Here is a 14,735-nt window from a genome sequence, read left to right as displayed (position 1 = left end):
TCGGTTATTGGTAAGGTATAAGTTTTTTAGTGCCTGAATTCTCCTCCGAAATAATACGTTACTCAATACAATTTGAGTTATGCAATGAGCTAATTCAGTGGTCAAACAACAACAATAAGAAACAGACTCCAAAAAGAAAGACACAGAAGTAGATAATAGTTATTTATGCAACAAGTGCAAAGTGCACTCGACGTGAAATTGTCAACACGTCGAGTGCAATAAACGATTTTTGCACGAGTTGCATACAACATTTTTTCTACGTTCATGCAAAAAGCATGTTATCATGAGGTGTGGTCATAGTACAGACAGTTTGCTCTATGGAGGTAGACGGTTACAAATCGGATCAGTTTTGATTAAGGAGTTAATCTCGGGAAGGCATTGTTCGTTTATCTCTGGCTGCTAACATTAATACAAAATAATATAAAATATGTAACTGTTTAAAACGTATTGCCAATCTCACAACATATCTGATAAATATGTAGTGGGTTTGAACGTTTATGTTTGTCATGATGACAGTACGTTGAAGTAGAATGACAGATGAGTGCAATAACAACTTTATTGCACTAGTGCAATAAAAAACTTCTTTTTCCACTAAATATAGTTCAATAAAGTTTTGCTTTCTGCATGAATGTAGAAGAAAATGATTAAAAGCTAATGTTGCATATCCTAATCTTTGAAATAACTTATAAATAAAGCGGAAATTGATCTGCTCCTCTTTATCTCCGGAATAACTCAAAGAAAACAAACGCCAAGTCGATCAGAACCCATCTGTAACTCCTCCAATATCCCAAAACAAAAAGACAAACCGTCCCATCTAGAATCGAAATGACGAGCTTCCTTCCCCCATTTCGCACCTACTGCTGCCGACGCTAATGACCCAACCCGTGGAGGGATCCCGGGCGTGCAGCAGGACACAGCAGGATTTGGCGGAAATGAGCAGGAAATGGTTTCATTCGATTTTCGATTGGGTTTCTGGAATTTATTTTACTGGATAATCGACTGAATTCCAATAAGGCGGGTGTAGAGGGTCTGTTGCATACCAGAAACCGCACCATCCCCCAAATCACCGACCATAGCGAATGAATGGGGTTGGTCAGACCACCTCTTATTTATCGTAGAGCCAGGTGTGGCCGAATTTCCCTATCCTGACCGAACCTGCAGGATGCTTTATGGGTGCAGATCAAGGAGATTAGTGTTTTGTAGCTTGTAATAGGCCTACCTATCCTGATTGGGGGAGGATGGAGAATTTTGGATACAGGGTGTTTCCTACGTCATTGTTATACTTTTTCCGCATGATCTCTATCACTTGAAACAATATACTATTCTCAAGATACCGTTTAGCTGTTATAGTAGTACTATATCGCTCCTCTATTTAGCATTTGGCGAGTGGAGAGTAGACGTGTATTTCTTGAGCTGAGAGTATGAAAAGCAATTCATTTATCAAGTTGATTGTAAACAATCTGATTGAAGCCGCCATAAAAACTATAAAAACAATATTATCGCAAATGGAAGAAACAGTGAAGAAAATTCAGGATAAACAAGGTGGCAATAAACTGAACACTAATATGGAGGAAAATATGAATAAATTGGATCAAGCGAAGAGAAGAATGAACCTAAGAATATTCGGTTCATAAGAAAAACATAAGGAAAACACCAAAAATGAATTGATTGAACTTTTGAATTCTAAAATGTCCACCAAATCGTCCCCCGAAGATGTTGGGATATGTTTTAGGGTTGGTAAAAAGGTTGCCGATAAAAACAACAGAAGAATACATGTGAAACTGACCAATTACAACATCAAGCATGACATTTTTTCAAGAAGAAATTACTTAAGGGTACTGGAATAGTGATGAGGAAAGATCTGAATAAAATGAGAGTTGAAGCACTGGATGAAGCCATAAGAGCACTTGGATTGAAAAACGTTTGTTCTGCGAACGGAAGGATCTATGTTAATAAAAATGATAAAGTAGTCGTTGCTAATAAAAGAAAAGAATTGAAATGATTACTGGATAATTTCGATTGAAATGATAATGAGAGTTTATATTTTGTTGCTTCATTTCTGAGGTATATTGAAATGTATAAATTAAATATCAATTTCTTCTTCTTCTTCTTTTTCGTCAGCCTTCCCTTATCCACTCCTGGAAGTAGGCCTCTTTCATGTTACTCCATGCTGTCCTGTCCTCTCAATTAATAAAGAAAATTTTGTACTGTGGGTGCAACATTTTGTAGTGAATTCAAACAATCTCATTGCGTTGTTGAATTGTGTATTGCTCAATTTTCAAAAAATGGCGTAGTTTCAAATGTCTAAAGATGACAGCTTCAAATGTGATAGCTGCCCTGATAGCGGTCTATTTAAAATGAAACCTCATATCAAGATTGTGGTTACTCCAACCTTAAGTACAGTATGACCAAGGGATCCTGGTGTTCTTTGAAAAATCATTTTTTCTCAAAGAATAGATTTATCCACCCAGAAATGTTGTTACTTACATGTCATTTGAGATAAAAGCTGGATAAATAATAAGTATGAAAAATTATGTTTAAATGTAGAATTCTCCATTCAAGTGAAAATGAGCATCATTATCTTCTTCTCGTCGTTGAAAGTCTCTTGAATGTAGTCGTTGGGCAACACACATCTTGTGAGGGTAAAACTTATTAAATCCGATGATTTGATTCATGACCCAATCTGAATTTTCCTGCGTGTCGTGCTGAACATCCAGGGCTTCTAATCAAGGCTTGGGTCACTCTGCAGATGCTCCTTTGTGTCTCAACACTGTTCGTGCTTCTAGGTTATTTTTTTCATAATGCTTCTAGTCCTTCAAGATTTTTAATCTCTTTTAGGTTTATATTGTGACTGGGAACACAACCAAGACAAGCCTATTCTCAATAGAAAATTCATTTTAGTACCAACTAATGCGTCACAAAAAAACATGCGATGTTACATGGTTCACTGTTCCATTATTACAGAAATGGCATTCCATCCTGAAGGCAACAACCCCATTTTTCACTTTCTTTGTCCACCAATGTTCCTGTAATAAGCATTCAAAAACGTCAGATTCTTGTTGGTCACAGTGTATATTTCTGAATCTTCTGTATCTCCTTACCAAATGCAAGCAAATTTTAATAACGAACTGAATAATAAATTAATTAAAATACATGGGAACTCAAAAAAAAAAAACAATCTTCAGTACAATATTCTAACTTTCAATTATCTCTCTCCCAACTTCTATAGACCAACAAACTATTCAATCTCGAAGAGAAATTCAATTTTGCATGATTCAACAGCCTGTTTCAGAATATTAGGTATTTATAAGTTTCGGAACACGTAGGTGAGTGGAGTCTATCCCTAACAGTTCGTTAATTGGATGGCACAACGTTATCCATAAATAAGTTAATTAGAAGCATGCTACAAAGGCATCAGGGACGAAAAAACATGTTGAATGAAAATTTCAACATCGACAGTGAAGTGAAAATTATTTTTTGTTGCGGACGGATCTAGTTAATTGGAAAAGAGCAGAGTTGAGTGGCTTGTTATTAAGTTTATTGAAGAGTTTTCTGGTTGCCATTTTCAAGTTTTCATTGGTGGAAAGAATTAATGAATGAATTGTTACCGATTCACCGTAACTTTTTTCTTCGAGGGAATTCTTATTCTTCTTTCTATTTTACTCTTATTCATACCCTCTGCATAGAAGCTAAATATACTGCTCCACAAGAGTTAGGGATATCATATGCAATTATTTTCAAAAGTATATAATCTTCGACAAAATCGCTGTAAAATCATTTAAAACTCAATAACAACTTGAATCGATCCAATAAAAATCAGTATGAGACATTTCGTCAATCTGGTCGCCTTTTTTCTGAAGTTTGGTTCTTTGGATATGCTTCATGAATGTTCTTATTTTGAAATGGAGTCAGTTTATCAACGGCTTCGATTCGAAACGAGTTTTTTGGAAATGCCAAGACGTAAATTGACAAACGATGAGGCTAATAAGGCTATCGGAATGCTACAGGGTGGCCTAACTCAGGATGTTGCTTCAAGTCAGCTAAATAGTGATATCTCGACTTTGGAATAGGTTCAGGGACACTGGTTCCGTGTTGGAAAGACCAAGGCTTGGTGGGCGATGAAAAACAACATATGCTCATGATCGTTTTATCACCGTTTCAGCGAGAAGAAACCCTACATCTACGAGTAGAATGCTACGGAAACTCTTCAAAATGCAGATGGGGTCCAAGTTTCCATCGAAACTATCAGACGACGTTTGAGAGAGGTGAATCTAGGTTCTAGACGTCCATTAAGAGGAGTTCCATTAACACGTGACCATAAGCGTCAAAGTCTGGAATGGGCAAGGCAACATATCAATTGGAACGGTCATTGGCGTAGTGTCCATTTCACTGATGAATCCAGATATGGGCGATTTTCAGATTCTCGAAGAATAAGGGTAATCGTCGCTATGTCCAAGTCCAAGTCCATCCATTCCGAGGGGGTAGTGTTATGGTATGGGCCGGGATATGTTTCAACGGGCGAACAGATCTACACATTTGTCCTGGGAATATGACTGCCTTACACTATAAGGAGCATGTCATTGACAATGTTGTGCCAAATTTTCACGCTGCTATCGGTGAAACTTTTCAATTTCTAGACGATAACGCTAGACCGCACCGTGCAGCCATAGTTGAGAATGCGCGCGAGAGCTTGGTATTCCACATTTACCAATAACTCCGCACTCACCAGATTTGAATTGCGTAGAACATGCATGGAATATGCTCCAAAGAAGATTAGATAATCATCAACCTACCCCAGAATCCTTTAAAGATCTAAGAGAGCTTCTGCCCCGTTTATGGAACCAAATTCCTCAAGAAATGTTCAACAGCCTCGTGTGTAGTATGCAAAGAAGATGTTAAGCTGTTATTGATGCCCGTGGAGGCCATACATTGTATTCATGGTCTCAAAATGCTTGAATTCTCTGAGAATAAAATTTCGTTATTTTACTCGATTTTTCTTAACCACCCTGTATACGTTGTAGACCTACAGGATAAAATTAATTTTATTTACTGCAACTTGAAATCATATAAATATGAATTTTCATTACAAAAATCTCATTTAAACTCTATTTTTTGCAATTTAAGTCAATATCTCTAACTCATGTGGAGCAGTTTATTTATATTTTATGCAGACCAATGTTGAGGAGATGATGAATCAGGCAGGGCTGGCATTAAGGTTGAAAAAGTTAAGTGAGCTACTATTTGAGGGGCGGGAATTCAACCCAGTTTGCTGACCTTTTCATATTACATCTTTGATTCTTAAAACCGTTGCGCTTCGTTGCGTTTGTCAACATTCCCTGTAATAAAAATCTCCAAACCTCCTTCACTAAGCCGCTTCTATAATAAATAACACATGGCAGCTCAACCAATATAAACAGAATTCTCTATTACTCTCATTTAAAAATTAAAATGCATTTCACAAAGATGAAAACGAATACTACCTTCGCTTTCGAATTATTTGTAAGCCGATTTCCACACATTCGCGGAACACATGTTTGTAATTCCAATTAGTTATCGAAGCAATATTCAAACTTTGCATGCCCTACGGCCCTTTGTATCTACTCTCTTGTGGTGTGATAGGCAATTATTCTCAGATAGTACGCAGTATCAATTGGTTTAATATTATATATTAAAACATTCCAATATACTTCATTTACAAGAATTTATTTTTTTTACGCACGATTGGAAGGTTCTTTATGGGAACAAGAATTGTTGTTGATGCTTTTTCAGCAAGGGCGCCGAAGAATTCTTTGCTTCAGGCGCCAAAATTACTCGAGTTGACCCTGGGATCAGGGATAAAATAACTGAAGGTTTTCCTATAAATGGTTTCATTTTGAAAACTTGCTATTTGGGCAACTGTCACTATTGAAACCGCCACCTCTAGACATTTGACAAGTAAAACTACGACATGAAATTTTTGAAATTTACTACAAAAATGTGAAAATGTTGCTTAGGGTCACAATGCTTCAAGTAGCTACATTCCTGGAATTTGTATACGAACAATCAAGTTTAACATTTACAAAGAACTCCGCCTTTTCCAATTCCATGAGATGATTGAGAAAAGATAAATTGGTATTCAGAATTGTTGATTTAATTTCAGAAAAACGGGACTGAAAGGATAAGGTTGAATTTCAGAAACAGCAAATTATAATTCAGAAAAAGAAAATTGTACTTCAGAAGTTATCACTACAATTTCAGATAATGGACCTAATATGTAATTTAGAACAGTACCATGTGTGAGGTAACACTACAATATGCAACACAGGTATAGATATGGCTACCGGGGCATTTTGGTGTTGAAGGAAACGAAAACGCCAATGAACTTGCGAAAAGAGCATCAAGGTTAACACCTGTTGTTTCTGAGCCTTTTTTTGGGCTTGGAAGAGACCTTTTTGAGACAGCAGACAAACTATGAGCGAGGGATAATAGAATAACCCTCTAAAGAAACACTCCTGGTCTTACTCAGGCAAAGAAATGTATGGTGATTACACCGACCTCTACTAAAAAGCTCTTGAAGCTACCCCGAGTTGAGCTTCGGGTAATGGTGGAACTGCTGACAGAACACTCTAGGTGCGAATACCTTTTGTACCACTTGGGTAAGTCAGCATATGCAATTTCCAGGCTCTATGGAGAGGGGTTTGAAATAGCGGAACAGTTATTTTCTGAATTTCAAATTACAATTTCCACCTCCTGAAACTTTTGCTTCTCTGAGTTACTCTTTACGCTATGTGAAAAACAATTGGAAAATGTGTAGAAACTATTTGAATTTTAGTCACAGATTAACCTTACGCAAGTTCACTTTCATTTATCTCCATTTTCTCTAGAAAGGCCGATCTCAGTATGCCCAACATAAGCTTGTCAGGAGTGACTGTACCTATGAAGTCATCCATCTCGATGCTTGGTATTACTAGCAGCAATAACCGTTCTTGGGAAAGTCACTTGAGATCAATTGCCAAAAGTGCATCCCAGAAACTTGGTTTTCTGTTTCGTGCTAGGAGCTATTTCACTTCCAGTCAGCTACTTATGATTTATAAGGCACAGATCCGACCTGTCCTGGAGTGCTGTTTCCATGTTTGGAGTGCGGCACCGAAACATATTCTGAAACTGCTAGATTCTGTCCGAAAAAGGGAAATTCGTCTCGTCGGTGATGCCCCGCTTACAAACTCGCTCACTAATTTGGAACACCGTAGAGAAGTTAGCGATCTGTCTCTATTTTATAGATATTTTCATGGGCGATGCTTTTCTGAAATATCAACAATCGTTCCTCCTTTGGCAGTCTCTTCGAGGTTAACCCATCAAGTTCAGTCTTCACATCCCTTTGTGGTCGCGTTGGAGACCTGCAGAACATTTTTTGTCAAAGATTCGTTCATCCAACGAACAGCAAGGCTCTGCAACACATTGCCTAGGGATGTGTATCCCGAGGCATATAACCTTCATAAATTCAAAAAGAACACCAATTCCTACCTTCTTTCCATTGGTTCTCACGATGTTCCCTGAACATTACAGGATATCTCCTTTCGTGGGAACCAGAACATAAAAAAAAAATCTTTTTTTTAAATTTTTTTCACTGTGAAGTTGTAAGTCATTGATTAAGTTGGCTGTCTCATACTTCAGATACAAACACATTATTTTGTTTATCATTTTTCGAATGAAATATTTCTGATATCAATTTCCCTCAGTTTTCGTTTTCCGTTATTCATCTCCGAATAGTCCAATTAATATCATACATGCTTTCCCAACTGGATATAAACTATCCAAATTGAGTGTGTAAGTGTATCTCATAAAACCCTTTCCATAAGAAATGCCCCCATAACCCATTTCATTGACTCGATCTTAGAGTTTTCCCAAAGGAGTTACCCCACTAAATTTCAATATAATTCCTGTTATTTATTCCGGGTATATTTCAGCATAACAAAAAGGACGAAATAAAGTGGAAGGCAATCTGCAAAATCTCCCCAAATTTATGACATTCACATTCATCTATTTTGAATATCGTTTTGCTCGCATGCTATGCGATATATTCGAGAAGCGAATGCTGGATAGAAGATGGGATGATTGTTATTCAGCAAACAATAATGATGATAAATGGGATCTTGTGGTCCTTAAGTCGTAATGTTTGATGCGAAGGGAGTGGAAGTGGAGCTTTCTATAGGAATCACAGGGAATTCATGATTATATAAATAATCAAAATAATGAAAACACAATTTTTCTTGAAAAATTTGACTTTATTTGTCAACATAGTTATCTTCAAAAGAGATACATAAACTTCAACGCTCCTCTTAGCGACCAAATTCAACATTGCTTTTGAAAAAGCCGAAAAAGGCTTCAATCTCGGAATTCACTCCAGTATTAGATACACATTTCTTTCCTTGAAGTCTAAAAAAGAGTAATCACTAGGCACAAAATCTATAGAAGGAGTTGAGTGGTCAACCAGTTTGGAGCACAGTTCGTTCAATTTAGTCAAGGTTTTAATCGACTTCTGACAAAGAGCATTGTCTTGTTGACAGATAATTCTTTTCTTCAGCATCGGAGGACGTTTTTTCTCAATTCAATCGATCCAAAAAGTTATGTAATATTCACAGTTGATAGTTTTACATTTATCAAGATAGTCAATGAATAATGTACCATGTACGTCCCAAAATACGGATGCTATAATATTGCCGGCTAATGTTTGTCACATATCGATCAAAAAAATCCTTTTCATTCAGCATAACTAGCTCCAAACAGCATTCAGAATCGACGATGCCTTGTAGCTTTTGATCAGAGGTGATCCATTTCGGGCGAATCTTTCTAAAGGACAAATGTTCACAAAAAAGAGTGAAAACACTGCCTTCTGATATCTGATATCCGAACCTGTTTCCTCACTTGTGAAGTAAGTAATGTGATTATTAAATTTTTGAAATAATTTTTAGTATTACAACTTTGCTTCCGACGTTTTGCAGTAGATGGCTGTAACGGTAAGTGGAAGTCGAAATGAATAGATCGTAGATGTCATACAATAACGCCATCGATATATTAGTCCATTTGTATCTGCATCATGAAGTTATTCTCTATTAAACATGTCAACTAACGAGCCAAATTCTCGTCATTTGAGGTTTTAATTTTCTGCTTTAATATGGAGAAATCTGCAGCTGAGGCTCATCGATTGCTCTCAAATACCTATAGTGCGGCCGCTATTATTGAAAAAACATGCTGAAAGTGGTTTCAACAGTGATTTTGACGTCGAAGTTCAGCATGGCGGTGGAAGAGTGATGGTTTTCGAAGATGCAGAATTGGAGGCATTAATTGGTAAAGACTTGTGTCAAGTGCAACAAGAATTATCAGGATCATTGGAGTGACGCCACAAGCCATTTCGAAACGCCTCGGGATTGATTCAGAAACAAGGAAATTGGGTGCCGTACGAGTTGAAACCGAGAAATGTTGAACGGCTTTTGTTTGCTTGTGAACCGCTGATTGCAAGGCAAAGACGGAAGGGATATCTGCATCGCATGGGACTGGAGATGGTTCATTACGATAATCCCAAGCGCAGAAAATCATGTGGATCTGCCGGCCATGCCTCCACGTCGACGGCCAAACTGAATATTCACGGTTCCAAGGTCATGCCCACTATTTAGTGGGTCATGCTCAGTATTTAGTGGGTCCAGCTCAGCATATTGCAATATGAGTTGAAATCGACTGAAACAATCATAGGCGATCGTTACAGCGAGAGACATGATAAAGTGATTTTACAGCATGACAATGCTCGACCCCATGTTGCGAAAGTACTCAAGTAATATTTGGAAACGTTGGAATGGAAAATCCTACCCCACTAGCCGTATTTTCTAGACGTTGTTCAGACTATCACTTGTTTCGATCAATGGCACACGACATGACTGACCAGCACTTTCAGTTTTATGAAAAAGTGAAGAATTGTATCGATTCGTAGATCGCTTCAAAAGATTACTAGTTTTTTCGACGCAGGATTCGTAGGCTGCCCGAAAGATGGGGAAAAGTAGTGGCCAGCGATGGAAAATACTTTTTTCTACAACTGCTATGAAAAGTAGCGTATTCTGCATAGCTGACTCAATTGCAAAACTATGTATTGCTCATACTGTGGGCAATATTATTTCTCACGGCACTTTGCCCACACCTCGCTTGGTAGACCAATGAAATTGGGGTTTTGATTCGTTTCTATGGAAAAGCAATTAATTAGCACATACTGTCAACGAAGGCCATTTTGATTTGAATCAAGTCCATTACTTGAATTATTGAAATTTGTGCAGTTATAGGAAAAGTATAGTATGCAACATGTGGAGAAAAGTTGGACTTTCTCCACTTGTTGCACAATATACTATTAATCATAAATGTAAAACACGTTGTTTAAACAATCAAATAATAGAGTTCAACAAAATACTTCTGAATTGGTGTATTCAAATGAAAAATAGACAAAAATTTCACATCTTCGTACGCAATTGATCCTTTAAGACGGCCCCCAATCCTAAATGATATAAACAAGAAAAACCTTCATAACTTCACCGCTCGACTGGACTTTCCCATAAACGAAAAAAAAAACACGACAAATCAAGCAGAAGCGGAAACCGCATCCAGAATCGTTTCCCGCTTAAGCCGATCGAAGCTCCATCGCGCCCAAAAGTTGCCGAAGCCAGTTGACCTTATAAACATTCATATGCGAAATCATTCGAGGGACCCCGGTCAGCGGAATCGGGAAATATATTCAAGATACTGCGGAAATCGCCGTTCACATGGTTCCAGAACCGGAAACGGATGGCATTTACTTCGTTATATATATCTAATATCTGAACCCGACTTTCCGCTAGCCCTTGAACCCCCCTGCACTCCCTTATCTCCTTTGCTTGTATTACGTCTCGGGACGTAAACTATACGAACAATCGGACAAGGGGATTGAGATCGGGAGATATGGGGATTGTCCAATATTGTTTCGTCTTGGTGACAAATTGTCCTGACTTTCCACAGCTTTTGGTATAATTACATTTTAGAGTGAGTAAAAACGAATGGTATTGCGGAAATAAGAAAAGGGTTCGTTTCTTTGAATAGCTTCAATTATTTTTGGAAGAACTTATGTAATTCTAGAATTTCGGCTCGGCTAACACAAATTTTTTTCTATTCCAACGTACAATAATAACAAATAATATAAGTTCCGTCGATACTGTTCCGGTAATTTCGATGTCAAAGATGCACCACGCACTGAAAGGTGAATTGTTGAAAATGTCGATGAAATCATTTCGACAGTCATGTTTGCACTGTTTCAATTGCCCAAGAACTAAAGATTGTCCAAGAAACCGTTAAACTGTTTGGAATCATTTGCATAAGCCTGGTCTCAAGAAGAAACTTGATGTATGGTACCACACGAGTTAACGCAAAAAAACTTCATGGACCGAATTTCCACCTGCGAATCGATGTTGAATAGTAACAAAATCGACCCATTTTTGAAGCGATTGGTGACTGATGGAAAGTGATCACTTACAATAACGTTAAGCGAAAACGGTAATGGTTGAAATGCGGTGAGTCTGCTGAAACGGTGGCCAAGCTAGGATTGTCGGCCAGGAAGGTTTTGCTGTGTATTTAGTGGGATTGGCAGGGTACTATCAACTATTAGCTGCTCCCCTAAGGTACAACTGTTAACTCTATACATACGATATATTAATCAATATAAAAAAGACAAAGGCAATCTCGAACACCAATATTGTAACAGTGAATATAGTTCAAGAAGACAAGTGCATAGAACAAGGAAAAAAAATCAAATACTTGGTTACTGAATAATGAATAATTTACATTCCAGATGAAGACATCGAAATAAGATCAAGAATAGGGTATGCTGGATCAGCATATGAGCTAATGAAGATTCTTCTCAGTATTCCCTTCGGACAAACTACATCATAAAATGATTAAATACACTCTGTTCTTTCAGATGAGACAGAAGCCTGGAGACTCAAGTTACCAACTCTTAGACCAATCGAAGTATTTGAGATATGGGTCTTCCTCAGAATTTTTAAGATTAAGGTTAGGTGTTAGACAGTTTTAATACAGATAGAGAGCTATTAACATCGATTAAAGGCAAAAAAACCTAATTATTGGGATACGTGTTGGGAGGTGATCAGTATAAATCGCTTCACTTAATCATAAAGGTCAAAGTAGAGGGAAAATGAGGACCAGAAAGGAGACCATTCTTCTGTGGCCAGGGATGAAAGTCTAGACCTTGGTTCAAACCGCCCAAAAGAAAGAAGAATTTGACATGGTTTTCGCCAAACTTCAATTGAAGAGGCACTACAAGAAGATGAATATTACCTATTGAGTGTCGTCAAAAACATTTTGGAAGCCTTGAAGATCTCATGCAAAGTTCTGGAGTGATCGCAGGTTTCAGGTCAGATGGAAGTGCACATAGTTTCTGAAAATGCTTGATATATAATAAAATCTTATCAAATTTCCTTCCTTTTTGTACCTCAATGAACAAAATGAGATGAATAGTTATTTGTAATATGCGTTACACTGAAACGCTGGAATTTTCAGCTTTCCCTCAGACCTTAAGAAGCCTTTATTGGAAATTTTAGGAATTTTCAATATGCAGTTAAGAATACTGAATGAATTGTGTCTGCCAGGAAAACTCTTAAATATTTGTATAATGAAAGTATGAAAATATATACAATTCATAATATACGAGGTGCTCCAAAATTAATGGTCAATAATTCAGCAAATTGGAAAATATTGTGTTACGCAGAAGCCATGAACAATTCTGTTCTTAATTTTGTCGATATAACTTTCCTGTGATATTGATAAACAATAAGTACATAACAGTAAGTCTGTCCCAACAAGGTTTGGATGAAAATGAAAGTTAGAAATTGTTTTGAGTAGGAGGAATTTTTTAAAATTTTATCAACTTTGGGAGGATATATCTCCCTCAGTACGCATTTCGAGTTCTATCCTCATTCATCAGACTATACTTATTTTCCAACTCCCAGAAAGCTCGGTATACATTTCTGACTCACCCTGTATAGAAAATAGCGATGTTGCACTGAGTTCTGAATCGATAATTCTTGATAATTCCTCCTTCCACATCTTGAAGTCCCATTCAAGGGTTATTTCGTTGGTCATTACTTCGATCAATCGAATACGTGAATGGTGATAATACAGATAGATGTTTGAGAAATCTGTTACTCAATCGGCTGCAGAACCTCCCCCCTCCCAGATGCGCTGTTTGTGTATACCCTTCATCAAAACATCCATTTCGATATTATCCCGACGGTAGTGGATATTATTAGCAACTGTATCTTGCAACTACGGCAGTCCTACCTCCGACCAGTAATGTTGTCATGTTGATTCACTCATTACGTTTGATGGATATTGATTATTAACTCCCGACATGTCTAATTATCCTGCATCGCGACATCGGAGGATCTGGCTGGCGCATTTCGAATTTCCCGAGCGAGTTTTCATTTTCCACGTCCGACAAACATACTCAACCTACCAGCCGACAGTTTCCCGAGTGTACGTGGATACGCGATTTTCGCAGGAAATTATCAGTCTTTCGACTGTACCAATTTCTACCTCGTTAAGGAGACATTCATTAGAGCCAGTGTTGTGAATGCGGGGGGGATGAGGAGCTCCACTTCTTCATATTTGGATGATTTCGTATGGAAAATGAAGTCGGATAAAATTGGTGAGATGGGAGAGATTGTCGGTAAAATTGGAATGGGGGAATCGATATGAATGCTACTGAAACGAGAGTTAGTCCTTGATTTTGATATCGAAAACTTATACCTGCAATTATTGCTTGATCCAGTTTACTGCATTACTTACCTAAATTATTTGTTGCCTTGACGAAAAGACTTATGTAAGTTTCAGGTTAGGGAAAAAGAAATTTTGTATTTCGCGCCTTTTTTTTAACGTTATTGGTGACATCACACGCTACGGCACAAGTCTCAACTCAACTCAGAACTGTACTGTCAATAATTGAACCGTCTGAAGGAAGCAATCGCCCAGAAACGGTCAGATTTGTTGAATAGTAAAGGAATTGTGTTCCATCAGGACAGCGCTAGACCACACACATCGATAGTGACTCGCCAGAAGCACTGGGAGTTTGGAAGGGAGCTTCTTATTCATCCATCTTATAGTCCGGACCTGGCACCAAGTGATTACTATCTGTCCTTGTACATTATTGGTGACACGTTACGTCGTTGTAAATGTAGAGGCACGAGTGCATACTACTCATATTGCGCTTGATCGGTTTTGTCGTGGACTATCGTGCTACAAGTATGGATATCTCAAAAGAAGAAATTCGTCGTAGTTCCCAATTTTACTACCATGAAGAAAAAACGCGTCAAAAGTGGCCAAAAAAATTTTGGATGTGAACGGTTTCGGTTCGTGTTAGACAACAATCGACTCCAGCGATTTTGTTCTGGTGTATTGGATGTGAACGATGCACCACGTTTTGGCAAGCCCTATGTCGAAATTAATAATAGTCCTTAAATGTGCCCAATAGGAATATCTCAATTACAGGGTAACAAGTTACAGAAAATATTTACAGTATCTCAAGAACACAACAAAAGTATACATCCACTGAAAGTGAAAAAATGTGAAATTGGTTTTTAACTCAATCTAAAAATATACTGATTTATAGGCTAAAGTTATTGAAAAGTAGTTCACGTTGAATATAAACGTACTATTGTTTAGAGGGTTAG

Source organism: Harmonia axyridis, chromosome 4 (genome assembly GCF_914767665.1).
Source record: "Harmonia axyridis chromosome 4, icHarAxyr1.1, whole genome shotgun sequence".
NCBI lineage: Eukaryota > Metazoa > Arthropoda > Insecta > Coleoptera > Coccinellidae > Harmonia > Harmonia axyridis.
The sequence above is the reverse complement of the archived record's forward strand: the minus strand, read 5'-3'. Positions refer to the sequence as shown.